At 41.2% G+C, this 18,992-nt stretch overlaps 1 protein-coding gene and 1 long non-coding RNA gene across 9 annotated transcripts in view; one reads left to right on the top strand and one right to left on the bottom strand.

Annotated features, from left to right (window-relative positions):
* The window catches only part of Dab1 (DAB adaptor protein 1), a 1,118,143-nt gene that overhangs the window by 597,217 nt on the left and 501,934 nt on the right, over positions 1 to 18,992 (bottom strand). The gene's annotated exons all lie outside the window — the stretch shown is intronic.
* LOC120103116 (uncharacterized) overlaps positions 2,933 to 18,992 on the top strand; it is a 44,423-nt gene continuing 28,363 nt past the window's right edge. For 2 of the 5 annotated variants that reach the window (XR_015621010.1, XR_015621009.1), the window contains exons 1-3: positions 2,955 to 3,138; positions 6,067 to 6,209; positions 11,996 to 12,080. This is a non-coding gene — a long non-coding RNA (uncharacterized LOC120103116). Of the gene's footprint in view, positions 3,139 to 6,066; positions 6,210 to 11,788; positions 11,922 to 11,995; positions 12,081 to 18,992 lie in introns of all 5 variants that reach the window. The other 3 variants (XR_015621011.1, XR_015621013.1, XR_015621012.1) reach the window with 3 other exon arrangements.

The raw sequence follows: 18,992 nt of genomic DNA, 5'->3' as shown, positions 1-18,992 counted from the left end.
ACCCACCCACCTACCCACCCACCCACTCATCCATCCATTCATCCATCTATCTATCTTTGTTGATCTTTGTCATATTGGTCTTTTCCTTATTGTTTTGGTTTCCATATTTGTGTGTGTGTATGTGTATGTTTTATATGTGTATGTTTTTGTATGTGTATGTGGTATATGCATGCGTGTGTATGTACGTACACACGCACACGCGCACACACACACACACACACACACACACACACACACATACCACGCATGCACGTGTTTGCTTTGGGTGAGTTCTTGATTTTTGTTTTTAAAGAGAGATGGGGGAAAAGAAGAGAAAATTGGGTGGGTAGAGAGATGGGGAAGATCTGGAAAGAACTGAGGGAAGAGAAAAACATGACAAAAACATATTATGTGGAATTTCAATAGATAGTTGAGTAATGTTGCCTGTCAAAATAGTTAACTTTTCCTTAGAATGGTACATCTGCTAAAACTAGTACTGGTCTACTATGTTCTTACTTCAAGTATTTTGAGCCTCTTTGATTATTGTTAATGGATTGCCTAACATTTTTCCTGGACTTAGTTGACTTTTTAAGGGAAAAATATTTGTAATGAAAAAACAAAACAAAATAAAACGAAACAGGAAGATTTTTTGGGGTTCTGATGTAATTATGGTCAAATACCTTGAACTGCTCTTAAAGTCATGTCCTCAACTGCGTAAGCCAAGCACTTGTGCAACTCCCGTTGAGCTCTGTTTGCATCATGTATGTATTTAAGCTGCCATAAGCATGCTTTATGTGATTACTTGCTATTTGGAAAATATTCCTTATACAGCTCTGGACCTCATCAAATTATCTGGATCCTTGCCCCTGCCCCACCATGGACACTTTCCTAAGTTAGTGCCTGCCACACCTGCAGGGACCATTCTAATTGGCCTCAAAGTGTACTGGAGGGTTAAATTAATTTGTGTGAACTGCACAGCTGGACAGTTGCCCAGTGCCACATACTAGCAGCTGTTTGACACAATAAGCCAAGAATCAGATTTTCTTGCAGCAGAAATAAATTTTTAACAACGTCACCAATTTCCACAGAGGCAAAATACAAGACATGATTTCTGTATGAGATGCTTGTGATAGAAGCCGCCTTGGAGGAATGGTGTCATTTTCTAAGTCAAGTCCCTGTCCTGCCACATTATTTAAACACAACATGACATGGAAATACATCTAATAGGATTTGGCTACAGGCAAAGAGTCTGGAAAATAGTGTAGGGATTGGGAGACTCTGCTGCTGAGTTATGCATGGAATTCAAAATTTACTAGAACTGAAATGCTTGAGTCAATTTTTGGCTCATAACAAAACAAAATACAAAAAAGAAACTCTCTCAAGTGCAACCATTCTGGTACACTCATTATGATAATAGCTGTCATAATACTAGAGCCACCAAGAAGATCAAACATGCATCTTTATATTGATTTCATAATTCAGCACCACTGAAATTATTTTTCCTCAACAGAGACTAAACTGGCATTTCAGTAGACTCATGAAAATTACCTACTTATTAATACTAACAGACAGCTGAGCACTGCTCATTGCAGGGGTGGGGGGACCACATGGCCACCATTTTTATGCTCTCACCATCTTTGATTAAAGGGTTTGGAATACAATTCAGTGGAGAGCTAGTTTGCTCCATTGAGGAAATGACAACCTGTGAGGCTGGGGAAGAAATGACATAGAAGAAACCCAGCTCTCTCAAAATGTCTCTGGAGGCCCGCTCAGTTCTCCTAGGACTTTTAATGAATTAGAGAATACGCCACTCTTTCCCACTCACCTGTTATTTGGTGTGCCTCTTAAAACTGAACCACCACCAATAGTCTAGCTGTGATAAATGCAAGAAGAAAATTGCAATCTAGGTAAATTAAAAGGGAGGGGAGTTGTTATTTTCAGAGGAAACAGATATGGATGGTACTACTGTCTATATGTGAATTTTTTAAAGAAATACAAGCCTCATTATTCAGTTACAGCCCTGTCCAAAAAAAAAAAAAAAACTCTGAAGTGTGTGTGTGTATGTATGCACGCTCGCGCGTGCGTTTGCACGTGTGTGCTGTCGAACCTAGAGAACACTCCCAGTCATTCTGTCTAGACCAGTGTTTCTCAACCTTCCTAATGCCAAGACCCCTTAATACAATTCCTCGTGTTGTAGTGACCCTAAACCAAAAGTATTTTCATTGCTATTTCATAACTGTAATTTTACTGCTATGAACCATAATTTAAATATCTGTGTTTTCTGATGGTCTTAGGTGAAAGGATCATGGAAAATGGTTACAGCCCACAAATTGAGGACTACTTGTCTAGAGTCTGTTTCATAAAAAGCTGTAAAATATGGCTTGGAATTGGATGAATTGTGTGGCAAGAAGACAAATCCAGACATACAGTAGGTACAAAGCCAGCATTATGAATACAGAACCTCTTGGCATGTCAATACACATATGGTGGTTAACAATATCTATTTAAACCAATGGTCAGAAGATACACTATCTTGAAGTAACTTTAATACTTGTATTTTATACACTGTAGCAAATGGGTGAGACTGAGTAGAATAAAATTTATAGCTATGTAAACAAATTAAGACAATTCTGAGATTGCACCTCAGGCAAGATATGGTATGCTGACCATTGGTCCTTCCCTGATACTGACCTATGAGGAAACAAGTAGTGAGGAATCTGACTTAGCATGAACTGTAAAGCTGAAACATTGTAGATCAACTTTTGAGGTGATATCTTGATTAGAATCCTGAGCTCCTCTACAGTCTTGCCTGGCCCCTGCTGACTAGCACTCTTTTCTAATGGTGTGCACTACAGGAATAGCGCTCCTTTGCTGATGCTCCCACAGGTTCCTTCCTGCTTTGCTTGCCTAGGTAACTTACCTCAACGTGTTCTAGAACCACATTCCCTCTTCTAGACAGATTCCATTAGTCCACCGCTGTCTCTTACTCTAAAGTTAGCACCACTCTTCCTTTGCCCTGATTGATTGTACAATGTGGACTAGTGTTGGACAGGACTAACCTCCAAAACAAACAACTGCCATCTTTAGGAGTATAAACCTGCTTCCCTGCAAAAGATTAATACAGCTGGGCTTGTTGATTGATGGCGTTCCCTCATTGAAGTAGGTGTTGAGAGTCATGGGTTCCTCATCTGAGTATCTAGCCATTCCTCCCAACCCATTGTGTATGTCTCTTTCTCATTTGTATGTGTCCTTGGGGAGGGGGCAGATTATATAAGCTGGAGAGGGCTAGAAGAAAGGAGCATGCTCAGTGTGGCTAGGGGAAGTCCTCATCTATGTTGAGTGAAGAATTTTCAGTGTGACCTTCTAGAGTAGCATTAAAGTTTGTTCTGTAAGCCCAATAAACTCATTGTTTCCCCGGGGGAACTTTGATGGAATCATAACTTGGTTTGTTGTTGGGACCCGGTAGGGGAATAGATGCTACTTATGTGTCCTCAAAGGAAAGAATTTTAGCCACAATTAATGATAATATATATGCCTCTTTTAGATGACCATTAAGGAAGACTATCTTGGACAGCTATGATATACAGAAGTACTAAAACACAATACTGCTAACTCATGGCCACTTTTGCACTAGGCACCAGACTAAGCTCATATACTCATAATCTTGGTTAATCCTCAGACTTCCACCTGAGAGAAGCTTTATCCTCTTGATTTACAAATGAAAGTGCAGAAAAATTAAATCCATTGCTCACGGCTTAATAGCTGACAAAGCTTGAGCCCAAATCAGGTTCTGTTGGCCCCAGACACCCTGCATTTATCTTGAGTTATTTCATTGACTGTTGGGTAAACAGAGGCTATCTGTTACTGAATTAGGGTAATATCATCCCCTCTAGAAACATTTCTAGGATCAGTTGTAAGAGAGAGAAACAGAGAGAGAGAGAGAGAGAGAGAGAGAGAGAGAAGAAGGAGGAGGAGGAGGAGGAAGAGAAGAAGAAGAGAAGAAGCAGAAGCAGAAGCAGAAGCAGAAGCAGAAGCAGAAGCAGAAGCAGAAGCAGAAGCAGAAGAAGAAGAAGAAGAAGAAGAAGAAGAAGAAGAAGAAGAAGAAGAAGAAAAGAAGAAGAAGAATGAAGAAAGAAGAAAGAAGAAGAAAAGAAGGAGAAGGAGGAGGAGGAGGAGGGGGAGGGGGAGGGGGAGGGGGAGGAGGAGGAGGAGGAGAAGGAGAAGGAGAAGGAGAAGGAGAAGGAGAAGGAGAAGAAGAAGAAGAAGAAGAAGAAGAAGAAGAAGAAGAAGAAGAAGAAGAAGAAGAAGAAGAAGAAGAAGAAGAGAGAATGAATGAGAATGAATATGGAGAGGTGGCAGGAGCCTGGTATGAAGTGCTCAGACCTCCTTGCTTTTGAAATAATAAACAGTGCTGTGAGAAAGCACTATGTTTTTGATTTGAGATTACAGAGCCCAAAGCAAGACCCTATGCTGTCTAGTCGAGGGCTTTCTGAATCTCCTGCCATTTGCAGTACTTTTTCAGGACTGCCCCAGACAATTACCCTCATTCCACATCACCTGATGCCAGACTCAGTGATATATTTTTAACAAATGAGTAAATTCAGATCTTCATAAGAAGGTAAAATTTTGTTCTGCCAATTATAATAGATTAATAAAAATTTCCCTCAGCTTCATTTTGAGATAATATCTCAGAGTGCATTGTCTTTAGCATCTTTGTAAACCACTACCACTAGGCTGATACTTAACATGGCATTAAAGCACAAGACATTGTCTTGACTATTTATTTATGGGTCTCTTATTGCAGTAGGTTTCCTAAGAACCTAGACCTCATGTACAACCTTAATGCTTGGTATAGTTGTTTACTATTGACTTGTTACTAGGCAGAATTGGTGAGGATGGAATGACTTCATAAATCATTGCCTAGATATTGACCAAGGGATGTCTACTCGTCCTGGATGACATCTCATTGTATCTTCCTTAGACAGACAGAGGGATGAGGGCTGTTTCTGGGTTCTTTTACTTAATGCCAACCCCATTCAAGAAGATCCTAACTTTTTAAAGTCTTTAAAACCCCACCTCCAGATACCATCACATTAGGGATGGGGTGTCAAAATATGTGTTTTCTTTTGGGCAAGGACACAGACATTCATTCTGTACAGTGCTCATGTTATGTTAATTGATCTGACGTCAGTTGTACTGTTGTATAGCTCTCTGGTCCAAAAGCACCTTGGAAAGATGTTAGAAAATTCCTGTGAATGAGACTTTGGTAGGCTCCCCAGCCCCAAGCCTGCAAACATGAGATTCCAGGTGGTCAAATGCAGTGTAATCAGTGTTTCTTAAGGGACATTGTGAATGGATGAATGCAGGCTGATTAGACAGTAAATATTTAATTTTGGATTCTGATTATTTCATATTGACATTTCAGAGCAGTAAATATTTTTATGCTGGACTCAGCCTACACCACAAAAATAACTCCCTCAATGGCCGCGTCTACACATGTAATTGTGTAATTTAATACTCTGATTTAAAAACATTTCTACTTTTAAAGTTCTTTTAGATTAAAAAATAAATCTCTTCTCTGAGAAGATTCAACCTCAGGCTTTCTAGGCCACAAGCTAATTAGTCCTTCAGAAGAAAGTGGATGCTTCCCTTTGCTGAATGCCGCCCCTCCCCCATTCTCTGGTATCACCCAAACTCACATAGGCATAATCAGGAATGAGTTAAAACAGAAACTTCCGTGGAAAGAATAAAGTGGGTGGCTTTGAAGAGAAAGGGTGTTTTCAGGTCTTTTCTGTGGGGACAATAACAGCTCGCAGGTTTGCTGAAGAAAATGTCTGCTGAGTAACAATGGGGCAAGTTTTCTAAAAGATCCCACTCAGAGGATTCCTGAATAGTGAGGTTGAGAACATGTTTAAACACATCTGGTCTCTGTAAACCAGTAAGTTGTCTCATGGATTCATGAGCATTTGATGGAAGACATTTGAAAAACTGTTCCTCATTACATGTTCAACAAGTCGCCCTAACTTCCAGGGGTGGTAAAAACTCAGTAGGAGACACCATGAGACATTATGATTGCCTTTTCTACAGATGAGCAAATGGATCCTCAAAGAAGCTTTACAGATGATCCAGTAGCACAATCAACAAGAGGGAGTGGAAGCGTCTCCCCCTGCTTTGTCTCTTTCCCATGCCTCTGCCACCTTGGTGCAATGATCTAGCTGCTTGGCAGGAAGGTAAGAGTATTTGTCATGCTATGTTCACGTTCCTTTCCCTTCTCCCAGGGTCCAGTCATCTTGTACGAGGTAGGGTTCTGTTTCACTATGTCATGTCCCACCTGGTTCGGATGCCAGCTGGATTCTTGAGTCCCACAGGGAACCCACTTGGTTAATAAGATAACAACCCATTCCCAGTCATTAGCATAGAGAGAGGAGTTTGGCGGTTGTTTTTATTCTCTTACATCTTCATGTTTAAATTTTAAAAATCCAGAGAAAAGGAGCTATTATACCTTCTCCCCCTTGCAGACCCTAAAAATATCAATGTGGTTAGAATTCAAGAGAGAGAGCTCAGGCTTTAAAGTCATAGCCCTGCTAGGCCAGGGACAGCCGTTAGATAATCTATGGATTCTCTTGCTTTCCAGTCTTCCTTGTAGGTAAGCTTGGGCCACTGTTGCTGGTGCTGAGAAATGAATCCTGAGGCCTACAGCTGATGACTGATACACTTTCCAGTGTGTGTGAAGGAAAAACTAAAAAGAAGCTGACTTATTGGGACTGAAACTGTGGGAGACTAGAATGTTGTAGGTCTAGGGGCTTATTACATTTTCTTGGGCTAGTTCTAGTCCCCCGGAAACAGACATTCCTTCCTTAACTCTGTGTCTGAACTAATATCCTGTGACTAATAGATCAGAACCTTGTGGAGTCTATTGACTTAGCAGATCACTAGCTTCTGCCAACCCAAAAGCTCAGATAACATCCTAGGCCTAAAGCAAAGCTTCCCTCATCTCATTGTACCTGGTTTTCTAATGTGCCCACTGATATATTTTAAACATGCCTTGATTTAGGACTTCCTTTGCATCATCAGATCCTGGATCTCTGGGTAGCCAAGTGAAGCAGCAGCTGCTGCCATCTTCAGACTATGAACAAACATCCCAAAGTTTTAATATGCTAATATTCTCATCCAGAGACTAGCGGTTATTTTGTTACAGCATCAGAGTGGGGTCGAGTCTAACTGATGTACATAATATACTTCACAAGGACATGACCATCAGGCAGCCGTACAAGATAAAACCGCAGCTAACACAGAAACAACCCCACAAATAAAGTTCCGCAGAGTCCTAATAAAAATGGGGTTCACCTCATCACTCCTCATTCACAGATTTCTAATATAATGCCCACCGCTCATACCTGCCTTACCCTCCAACTAAACTCTGAAGATATGGCATACATCACAGTAATCTCTGTGTTCTCATTGCCCAGCACAGTTCCTGAGGCATGTCAAATTGTCACTATCTGACTGTTGAGCAGAAGAGAAATGAAGCCTGGGTAATGAATGCCATCACTGCAGACGAGTTATTATGCCTTTGTATTATTGGTAATTATCATTAGCATAAATTACACATCTATTCAGCATAAATATATACATATATTTATGTTTAAGTTAACTATTTAGTAAACTGAATATAGTTCATTATATAATAATCAGCCTTTTATTTTAAACAGGCATTTGTGTTTCAGAGGTCAAGACCATTGATGCAATTAATTCAGATTGCCCAAGGGAGGGAGAGGCATAAAGCTTGGTTGGTGCTTTGAAGATTATTAACAAAAATATCTCAGAGCTCAAGAGGAAACAGAGAGAAATTGGCCACTAGAAGAGACACTCAAACCAGAAAGAGATCACAACTAGTGTTGCATGCATTTTAATCTATTTAGTAATGCTATAACACAATAACTGAGACTGGTTACTTCTATAAAGAGAAGAGGCTTAGTCAGCTCACTGTTATGGAGACTAAAACTCCCAAACTGAGCATGGGTATTCAGCCTTTTATTTACATCACAAGGGTGGTGAATGGTGTCACAAGAAGAAGAAGGGCATTCAGTGAGTAGAATTTACATGACTGAGAGAGGTGCTAGTCTCGTTTACAACAATCTGCTCACTTGAGAACTATTCCATTCCCCTAGTCTTTACCACTACAAAAGATGAAGACTGATTCCTGCATGAGGGAAGTCCAGACCCAGTCACCTCCCACCAGGCTCCTCTTCTGACAGATCCTACCATCTCCCAATATTGTCATGATGGTCAATCAGTTTCAGCATAGGAACCCTTGAGAGACAAACTATAACAAGGTTGCAAATGTGGCTTTGGAAATTTCTATTTCCATTTGGCTGTGAGAACAAAGGCCTGTTGTTAGGGTTATCATGCAGGCATCTGGGGAAGGGCAAAGGATTTAAGAAGACTTTGCCAGCTAGGCACAGGAAAAGTCTAGAGCCAGAGAGGTATCACCATGGGGTAGAGCATGCTGGTGCTTACATTGCAGAGCTGTTCATTAATGCCCATGGGCAACAGGAGAACTTTCAGGACTGCACAGCCCTCTTTCCTTGGGAACAGATCTATCTATCTGGAGTGTTTAAGATTCCTGGTAGTGGACAATCTAGAAGCAGGAAGTAGGGGTGGAGTCTCAAGAGAGCAATTCTGGATCCCTCAAGTTATTCTGATCAAAGCAAGCACCAGTTGGCTTTAGGTCAAACTGAGCACGTCTAAGAGAGTGGTTTTGATATGCCAAGTTGCACAGCAATTTCTGCTGCATTTTCCTGGCAGTGGTCTAGGCTAAGGGTGTGCTAGAAAGGGACAGTGAACAAGGCCTTTGCCTTAAGAAACTTACCATCAAGCTGGGAAATTCAGAAGAAAAAGACTACCATTCACATGAAAATGCAAAGGCTTTTAGCTTTGCACCCTCCTCTGTTATTGTACCCCACTCCTGCCATGATCCACCTCCAACTCCTGGTTAAACTGGATTTCACCAGTCCTTTTAAACAGCCTTTGATGTTTTCCTTTCTTTTAATGCGTTTATTTTTGCTTGCCTATAAAAATTCTTTCTAGATTTGGTATTTGTTCATTTGTTTTAATTACAAATTTTAACTGAAAGATGGAAACATAAAAACTATATACATTTATGGGGCACCATATGGAATTTTGAAACATTACATTGTTATGTTTAAATCAGTTTAATTATCGCTATCGCCTAAAACATTTATCATTTCTTTATGGTGGAAACATCTGATATGCCTTTTTCAATATTCACTATGTTACTGGCTTTTCTTTCAGCCATCCCACTTGACAAGAGCCCACCAGACTCTCTCACTGTAACTCAGTTCCCATGGGAAAGCCTCACCCCTAGTCTCATCTACACCCTCTTCTCTCTCTCTGTCCTCTTCATCTCTGATATCAACCTTTTCAGATTCACATATGAGATCACATGACACATGTGTCCCCATGCCTGCCTTATTTTACTCAGCAGAATAATAATCTGTAGTTCCATCCACATTGGTACAAATGATGGGATTCCATCCTTGCCTAAAGGTAAAGTGGTACTCTGCTGTGTGCATATTGCATTTTCTTTATCCAATTGTATAAATTGGTATGGCCATTATAGATTACAATATGGAACTTTCTCTAGAAATTAGAACAACCAGGGTATACAGAAAAGAGAAATGAAGGTATGTCAAAGAGACATCTGCCCTCCTGTGCATTTTGTAGCACACCTCACGCTAACCAAGACATGGAGCTTGTATGTCCCTCAGCTGTGGACAGAAAACAAAACTCCTCGAAATGTTTTTGGTTCTTTCAAAGAAGGAAGGCAGGAAAGAAAAGAGGAAGGAGGGAGGGAGAGTGAAAAAGAGAGGAAGTGAGGAAGGTAGGGAGGGAAACAATATTTTTATTCCTAACCCATATGCTTGACATAACTGTGGAATGAGTTAGATCCACATACTAATCCATAGTGTTGCCAAATGGTGACAACGCTTGGATAGAGAGCCAACAGGAAGTTAAGTTAATGTGAAAGGAGGTCATCAGAGCTAGGTCCTAACAGGAAAGGACTTAAGTTCTTGTTAGAAGACAGTTCACTACCCATGGAGCTATTGGCAATTAATAGCTACTGAAACAGGGAAAGTCAATTTTCTTCAGTGGAGAAAGCTTCTTATTTGGTCTCATAGGGGACCTGAGTATAGTAAGCACACTCCACGGCAGGCACATGCTCATAAGAAGTTGGACAACAAAATGGAACCCCATGTTTTTTGAAGAGAGAGCACAAACATAAAGTTGGGTGGATAACAAGATTGGAGAGAATCTAAGAGTCATTGTCAGAGGAAATGAATGAATATAATCAAAACATACTGTATAAATTTTTCAAAAAAGGTAAGTAAATCCATTATATACACTGTAAAGTTCTCAGTTTCTTTTTCTTCATCATGGTGGGGCCCAGCCAGAAGGCAGTCCTGCAAGTCAGGAAGAGAGGCCTTAAGAGAAAACTAGCTGTGCCTATAGTGTTTCCAACTTCCAGAAAGATGAACAGAACATGCCCAGGGTTTAAGCTGGTTCTTCTATGGTGCTTTGCTATGGACGTCCCAGTTGATCAGCATGAGGGTGCATCATATTCATTGCATCATGTCTTATAGTGACCCAGACCACCTGAGCACTGAGCAGTATCATTCCTTTTATCCAAGCCACTGAGAGAGGACATGTGGATGGAAGGAAAAGTGTACTTGAACTTGAATGTGAATGTTAGGAGGCCTTGGCTCTTTCTGCTCTGTCCCTGAACCCCAAGTCTTCTTCTGAGTGGCCATGGCCAAGCCTGATCCTATGGATGAGAGTTGTACCATGCCACTGCACTGGTCTTCTGTCCCTATCAGACAGCAACAAAATCAGCATTTACTAAGAGGATGAATAATCAGTGGATAGAATTAGTATGAATTCTGACCGATTTTTGAAACTAGGGTAATCCCCTGAGGGTGGAAAAGGAATGCTTTTATCTGAAGAAATGTGGGTTGAACACTTGCTCTTTTTCAGGTCTTATTATTCCTTGATGGTGGAGAACAAAATACAATGGGTCATAGAGGAGCTCTTGGTTGAGTAGAGATAAGATGTAAGTTCTAGCTTGTTTATAGGTCACATGATTGGGATCTGCAGGATCTACAGCAGTCAGGTAAGCCCAGCAGTTCATGGTCTTGGTTGCACACCGGAACTATTTGGAAAAGCTTAGAGATTTTGAACTTGGGGCCTCAGCCATGGACTGTGCCTTGATAGTTTAGAATGTAGTCTGGTCTTCTAGATCATCAGATAGTTCCTCTATGAGTCTTATCTGCCTCCAAATGAAGGTCAATGGATTGGGAAGCTTGAAGTGGAAAAGGCCCAAGGCCCCAAAGGATAAAGGACAAGGGAGGAAGAGAGTTGGGGAAGGAATGCCCTGTGAAGCAGAGGAGCCCAACAGCAGCATTTACCAGCCTGAGAATGTAGCTGCTCTAACAAGCACCCACACAGTGGGAGGCATTGCGGAGGACCTATTTAATACAATCCAGGGAATGTGCATAAAGAATCCAAACAAACAACATGAAAATCAAATCCCACTGTTTACCTAGTGAATGTCTTTCAAGGGGCTTATGAGTACTATGAAGACATTGTCTTAATAAGCTCTTATCCTCTCTACCAGGTAGGGGGCAGCTTGGCTTTTATTAATTGATGCCATATTAAAGGACATTCTGCACCTGATTCAGCAACTAACATGCTATAAAATCACGAACTGGTTATCTCTTTAATATTGTAGAGGTTGTAGCCTAATATAACAGAGGAAGTGGCCCCTGGAGATGGCTCCTCAAGGGATCAGGCTGCAAAACAGATCTGAAGAAGACAGGAGGATACTCTTTGGAGAGAACCAGAAGCAATAAAGCAGTAATAATGTTAGTATGATGAATATTGTTATTATATTCTAATGCTGGGCATTTTGTCTATGTGTTTCATTCACCCTCTCCAGAATACCTGAGGTCCATCCCATTTTGTCTGCAGAATATTGTGCGCAGAGATGTGGAGTCCCTTGCTCAAAATCAAAGGGCTCTAAGGTAATGAATGAATCTAGGGCTAGAAGTGAGGTTCAATCTGAACAATATTCCACAGACTATCCCAGGGAGAAATTCTCTTAAGCATGGAAAGCAGAGATAAGCCACTGACAGGAAAACAAGGAAACTAAGCTTCTGCTCCATATGCTGAAACCAACAAGTGCCATCAGGCAGATAAAGAGTAGGCACATGAGAACTAAAAATGGCTGTGACTGTGGAATGGACTTCAGGCTGGACAGCAGGCTGAAGACAGGAGTGCAGAGGCCCTTCGCCATCTTTAAACTTCTAAGAGCACTATTCCAGTCTGCAGACAGACTACAGAGATGGTATGATGGAGGAAGGTCATTGCCAAACTCCAGCTACTGAATTCAGGTTCGAGTTCATATTGTGATCATTTAAACCTCTCCTCATGCTATGCTAATAGCGTTTGCAATTTAAGGGCTCACATAAATTCAATACCCACATGCATGCACATATGCAGAAGTGTTTAGAATTAACCAAGGTGTCTATTCTATTACTATACATATACAAAATGAGAGGGAGTCATCTGCACCTTAAGCTTTCAGAGCTGGTATTAAGTAGTGCCATCCATGTTTCTAGGGTAGAGTCAACATCAGCATCAGGCTACTTCTTTGCATTCCAAGTTTAAGATGTTTAAGACTATGCTAGTTATCATCTCACATGGGTGAATCAGTCACCTTGGAAGGCTGACACTGTTTCTAGCTCTGGTTTACTAGCAAAGGTATAACTTGTGGCTTAAAACAGCTCATTAGAGGTTGCAAAACTTGTGATGAAATGAAGATTAGAACTCTGGTCAGTCTCGCTGCTTTGAGTGAGTACCTGTGCTATGGAGAAGGTGGCAACAAGGTCATTTCCATCCTTTCAGGTAGATTTTTAGACTTTAATTCTGACAATTTAGCATGAGAAAACGGCATGAGGGCCAATTACACAGATAATTGTTAGCTAAGGATTTAGATTAGTATTTGTAACAACAAAGAGACTTCTGGGGAAGTCAACAACTGTACTTTTCTGTATCAGGTACTCTGCTTTCAGTCTCCTTTCTTACAGGGCTTGGGATCAAGTCCAAGGCCAAGTGCATGCTACATACTTTACTATGGAGCCAAATCCCCAGTTGCCGTGTGCTAGCTGTGAGTGAGCATGCAGTTTGGTTTTGTTTTGTTTTTGGGTTTTTTTTGTTTTATTTTTAATTTTATATTTTACTTATTCACTTTACATCCCACTCACTGTCCCCTTCTGGTCACCTCCTCCCATAATCCTTTTCCCATGCCCTCCTCCCCTTTTCCTTGAGCTGGTGAGGGCCCCCTGGGTATTCATCCACCCTGGCATTTCAAGTCTCTGAGAGGCTAGGTGCTTCCTCTCCCACTGAGGCCAGACAAGGCAGTCCAGCTAGAATAACACATCCCACATACAGGTAACAACTTTTGGGATGGTCCCTGTTCCAGTTGTTCAGGACCCACATGAAGACCAAGCTGTACATCTGCTACATATGTGCAGGGACACCTAAGTCTAGCCAGTGTATATTCTTTGGTTGGTAGTTCAGACTCTGAGAGCCCAAGGGTCTGGATTAGTTGACTTTGTTCATTAGAGGTGGATAGAGAAAGGGAACTGGGAGGAAGGGAACTAAGGGGGAATGATGATGGCTCAGGATTGGGTATGGGGAAGGACAGGAGAGATGGCTAGATGGTCATGAATATGAATGGAAATCTATTACTGATGGGTGTGAGGAGGTGGAGGCCATCTTCAGGATGAGACAGAGACCTGGGATAGGGAGGTGCCCAAGAATCAATGGGGGAGGGTTACCTTAGCTCACAACATTGGGCATATGGAGCCTGAAGAGATCATATCCAGTAGCTAGGCAAGAACCCCAGTGGCACAATAGAGATACTAAACCACCCACAAGTCTTTCAACCCAAAATTTATTTATTTTATAAGAAATGGAGCAGAGAATAAGGAATGCCCAACCAATAACAGGCCCAATTTGAGACCTGTCTCATTGGCAAGCCCCAATCCCCGACACTGTTAATGATATTCTATTATGCCTACAGACAGGAGCATAATGTCCTCTGAGAGGCTCCACCCAGCAGCTGATTCATACAGATGCAGATACCCACAGCCAAACAGTAGATAGAGCTTGGGGACTCTTATGAAAGAATAGGAGGAAGGATTGCAGGCCCAGAAGGGGATAGAAGCCTGCAGTTTTAAAGAAAGGGATAATAAATTAGCTTTCTGTGGGTGTCATAATACAATTTTACAAATTTATTGGCTTAAAATAATATAAATTTTATAATATTATAGTTCTGTAAATCTGCTATGACTGAGCTAAAAATCAAGTTATCTAAAGAACTAATTTATTTCTGGAGGATCCAGGGAGAACCTATATTTTTTAATTCTCTGGTGTCTTTCAATGGCCAGCATTCCTTGGCTTGTGTTCTCCTTCTAGAGGTAGTTTCTAACTTAGTGACAATGTGGCTCTCATTGCGCTAAGGGTATTTCTCCAGGATTCCTTAATGTTTTTACAGTGAATGTTTACCAACTTCTGACTGTCGCCTCCTTCGGCTTACATCAATTTTATAGCTATCAGACAAACACTACAAAGTGGATGGCTTAAATCTAGACACATTTATTATTTCATATTCTATGCTGTAGAGGTTTGAAATTGAGATGCCACCAGAAAACCGTTCCCTTGGAAACTTGAGAAAAGTAGTTCCTCTTTAACTCTTCTGAGCTTCCTGATGTTGGCTTGTAGCTCCTTGGCCACTATCCACCTCATTCCATGTAGCACTCTTCCTGTGTCTTCAGATGGAGACAATCCCTGGCCATTTTGGATTAGGAAATGTGTTATACCAGTATTGCTTCACCTTAGTTATACCCATAATGCCCTAGACCCCGAATAGGCATATTTTACATAATTTCAACATCTTATTTTGGGGACAAATGCATTGCAATGTATGTTCCTGGATTTCAGCCATGTTGGTTAAGGATCCTCAGCAAGAAGATACTCTAAGCAGAGGTCTTTGGTAGAATGAACATGCAAACAAATTATCAGAGTCATCTGGTCAAAGAAGGCAGGGAGAGTACAACTCTTTGGTACCAAAGTTAACACATAATGGAAAAACCGAAGGGTAGAAACCCAGAATTTATCAAACTGAGAAAGTAGTCTTCAGTAAATGAGAAGTTTCAGTAAGTCCCTGAGTCATAAAGTGGATGATGGACTGACTGCTGATGAGTAAAAGACTTTTCCTGCACTGCTCAGTTCCCCAGAATGTTCACACCTGAGAAAGTGAGTGCGCTGTCAGACTGGTACATGGGAGGTCAATTAGAAGTCATGTTGAGCTATCCCATTAGAGCTATCCCAGAGGAGTAAATAGCAGTCATGCATTCACCCCATGTCCTACTCTGGTTCCTATTGCTGTTGCAAAACCCTGACCAAAGGAAGGAGCTGACTTATTTGACTTACACACCGTGGATCACAGACCACTGAGGGAAGCCATGCCAATAACTCAAGGCAGGAACTAAAGAAGAGACCATGGAGGAACAGGGCATACTGACTTGCTCCTAAGGGCTTGCTAAGCCTCCTTTCTTATAGAACTCAGGACCACCTGAGTTGGGGGTACCACCAACAATGCACTGGACTATGCATCTTCAATCCTCAATCCTCAATCCTCCATTGATCATCAATCAAGAAAATTACTCATGGGCTTACCTACAGATAATCTGATGAAGACATGTTCTCAGTTGAGGTTTGTCTTCTCAGATAACTCTAGCTTGATAAAAACTAACAAACATAACCATCTCTCCTCCACTCCCATCCCTGCCCCAAACATAACCCAAATAGCCATTATATCCTGGCTGTCTACTGCACTGTTATCTCATAATACCTGCCAGCTTGGAGCATTTTAATATGGGTCAGTAGAGTGGCTGCCATTATCCTGCCTCAATAGCAACGTGTGGCCAATTTTATTTTATCTATGTTCCTGCTTATATTTTCCTTCTGCATTATCATGAGTTAATCCAATACACTTATTACTTCGTTCCTAAATAGCTCAATTTGTATGTGGAAAATACAATGATTCTTTTTAAGTGGAATATAAACTAAAACTATTATTACAACTAAAAGATGACCCGATATCAAAACCTATCCAGTTAATGCAAAAATTTCTATTATCCCCTAAATTAAAAAGTGATTTGACATGTAAATTATTTTTACATTGGAATAAATAAAAAGCCTAGCATCCTTAAAAAGGGAGACAATTCCGTCTGTATCATTTATAGAGGACAGGACCTGAGAAAATGTTTTTGCAAAATACAAGAAAGGATTTCTCCATAAGAAAAGCTATCTTAGAATACAGCACCATGGGAGGTTAGGAATCATCTTTTTAAAAGAAGGCAATGATCCTGAGTGCCCAGTTGTCTTAGGAGGAAAGATTACTCATTCTTTACCTATAAAGGCATTATGAAGTTAGAGAATCCTAATATCTAAAGCATAATTGTTTTATGTGTACAACTTAATAGCATGTCCTTAGAAGACCTCCTCCTCCTCTCTTCCTGCAGTTCATGGGTCTATCAGTTTCCTAGAGCCATGCATTTCATCCAGAAGCTCTGACAGTCATTGACCTGAGGTTGGTGGCCTTACTGCCGTACTGTTAGGTCCCTCAAACTAGCGCAAAGTAGATGCTTCTTTGAAGCTCAGCTCTCCAAGGAACAGCCTTGAGATTGAAACTGAGGCATGATGTTGGTCAAAATCTGCTGTGTAAAGGATGTGAGAGGCTGGACCCAGCAGAGTAAAAAAGTGAGGTGTGATATGTGGTTGAAATAATACATCAGTTGGTCTGTGGGGGAACTTCAGGGTTGGAATGACCATTTTCAAAGAAAGATAAGATAAGACACTGGGGCTAGTTATTGAACACAAGCTACCCCTCCAGGCAGAGGATGAAACTTGGGACAAAAACCTCTCTGTGCCCCAAGGAGGACATGGTTAAGCATTCAGCTGATCAACTCCCTGTGCTTAGGGCAATGTGCATACCTCAGCCCCAAAGGGTGGTCTGATGTGTCATAAAGAGCTGGTGATGCTCAGTTAGAATGCAATCACATTGTTGGACACCTTTGTTGCCTGCCATCTTCCTATAGGTACTCCACAATGGGGCATGTCCCAACCATCCTCCTGGAGTCTAAGATTGGTTCCTTTTAACTTAGAACTTTATATATTTCATGCCACAAAGTGATATGGATTCATTTTCTGTTTAGCCTGGTCCAATTCCTGATATGGATTCCAAACCTTCTGTTCTCATATAATTTGCATATATTTCACCAAATAAGAACAGGTAGCAGAAGTGAAAGTCAAGGAAAGAAGTTGCTGTCCATGGCTCAAAGTCCACATCTAAAATTGTTGTCTGTCTGTAGTATCCCTAGGTAGAGTTCCCATCTGTCCACTTCAGCGCTTACACAGGGCATACATTTATCCTCTAAGTGTGCTGCTCTCACTGGGTTCTTCCAGACACATCCTGCTCATTTGTCTTCCCCTAACATAGTTGCTAGCACATAACTGATGTCTGTTAAGGTCTGTCAAGTGAGTGAGTGAGTGAATGAATGTATGACTCAATCAATCAATCAATCAATCATCAAAAAATTTGGGGTGTTTCTAACACCACAAGTTCAGTCATTCTTATTTTCCTGAGTCTTCAAAATTGTCACACCTGGAACTAGAACATGAGAATCAGGGTAATAAGCCTGCTTGTGTAGTTCACCATGTCAGCACAATAAGCTCACATCTCTGAAAATAATAGTGTGGGGGTCAGGGGGAGCATTGCTAGGAAAGTTCTTCTGTAGTCAATTTTAATTAGCTTTGCTCACTGTGAGAGATGATAAGGTACTCAGTCATTGTAATGCCAGTGTTGACAATTAGTCAAAGTCATTAACATCTTAGACCTAAGATGATATAGACTTGCAGAAGGTAAAAATCTGGAAGAAAGGTAGGGAGTTGCTAGGAAATGCCTTCATTTTCACAGACTAACACATATCCCCGAGAGTGATAAGCTGAGCGGCATTACCCAGTGCTGCCATTAACACGTGCCTTTCTTAGCTCTCAGTTGTCCATAATGCTTCCAGGGAGACGCTTCCAAAAATTATACATTTCATCACATTGTATAAATGCCTCCAGGCTTCCTTCATGGCCACAAGAAAGATTCTAGTCCCCTTGGGACAAGAGTAAAAGCCCATGAATTCCTAGCTCCACATTCACACTCAAGTTCATGATCTTGTTTCACACGTGTAGACACAGACCATTGCTCCAACCTCTTTTTTTGTTAGCACCATGACTACACATATACAGATCTCACTATTTTATGTAATTATTTTGGTTTTGAGAGACAGCATCATTCTATACAGCCTTACTTGTCCAGGAACTCACTATGTAGACCAGACTGGGCTTGAACTCAGAGAGACCTGCTTACTTCCTCCCTAGCACTGGGATTTAAGGATTGAGATACTAGGCCTGGTATTGGTATGTTGAATATGATACCCCTATTTCTACATTTTAATGACTTCTTTCAGATGATCCCCCCCCCCCCAGGAAAAACAAAGTATTCTTTTCTGCTTTATTGGTTACCACCACCACCACCTCCTCCTCCTCCTCCTCCTCCTCCTCCTCCTCCTCCTCCTCCTCCTCCTCCTCCTCATCCTCTTCCCCCTCTCCTCTTCCTCTCCCTCTCCTCCTCCTATTCCTTTCCTTCTCCTTCTCCTCCTCCTCCTTCTTCTTTTTCAAGAGGCTGGGTACTCTGAGAGCCACTCACACTAAATTATAATTGCTATGTTTTCATATGTTTCTAACAGCCCATGTCTTCTGTAGGTTCCTAAGGTCTAAGTTGGTGCCTGTAGTTCTATCACAGCCATTGTTGA

Source organism: Rattus norvegicus, chromosome 5 (assembly GCF_021556685.1).
Source record: "Rattus norvegicus strain SHRSP/BbbUtx chromosome 5, alternate assembly SHRSP_T2T, whole genome shotgun sequence".
Classification (NCBI taxonomy): Eukaryota; Metazoa; Chordata; class Mammalia; order Rodentia; family Muridae; genus Rattus; species Rattus norvegicus.
Note: the sequence above shows the minus strand (reverse complement) of the source record. Positions and strands in the feature narration are given on the sequence as shown.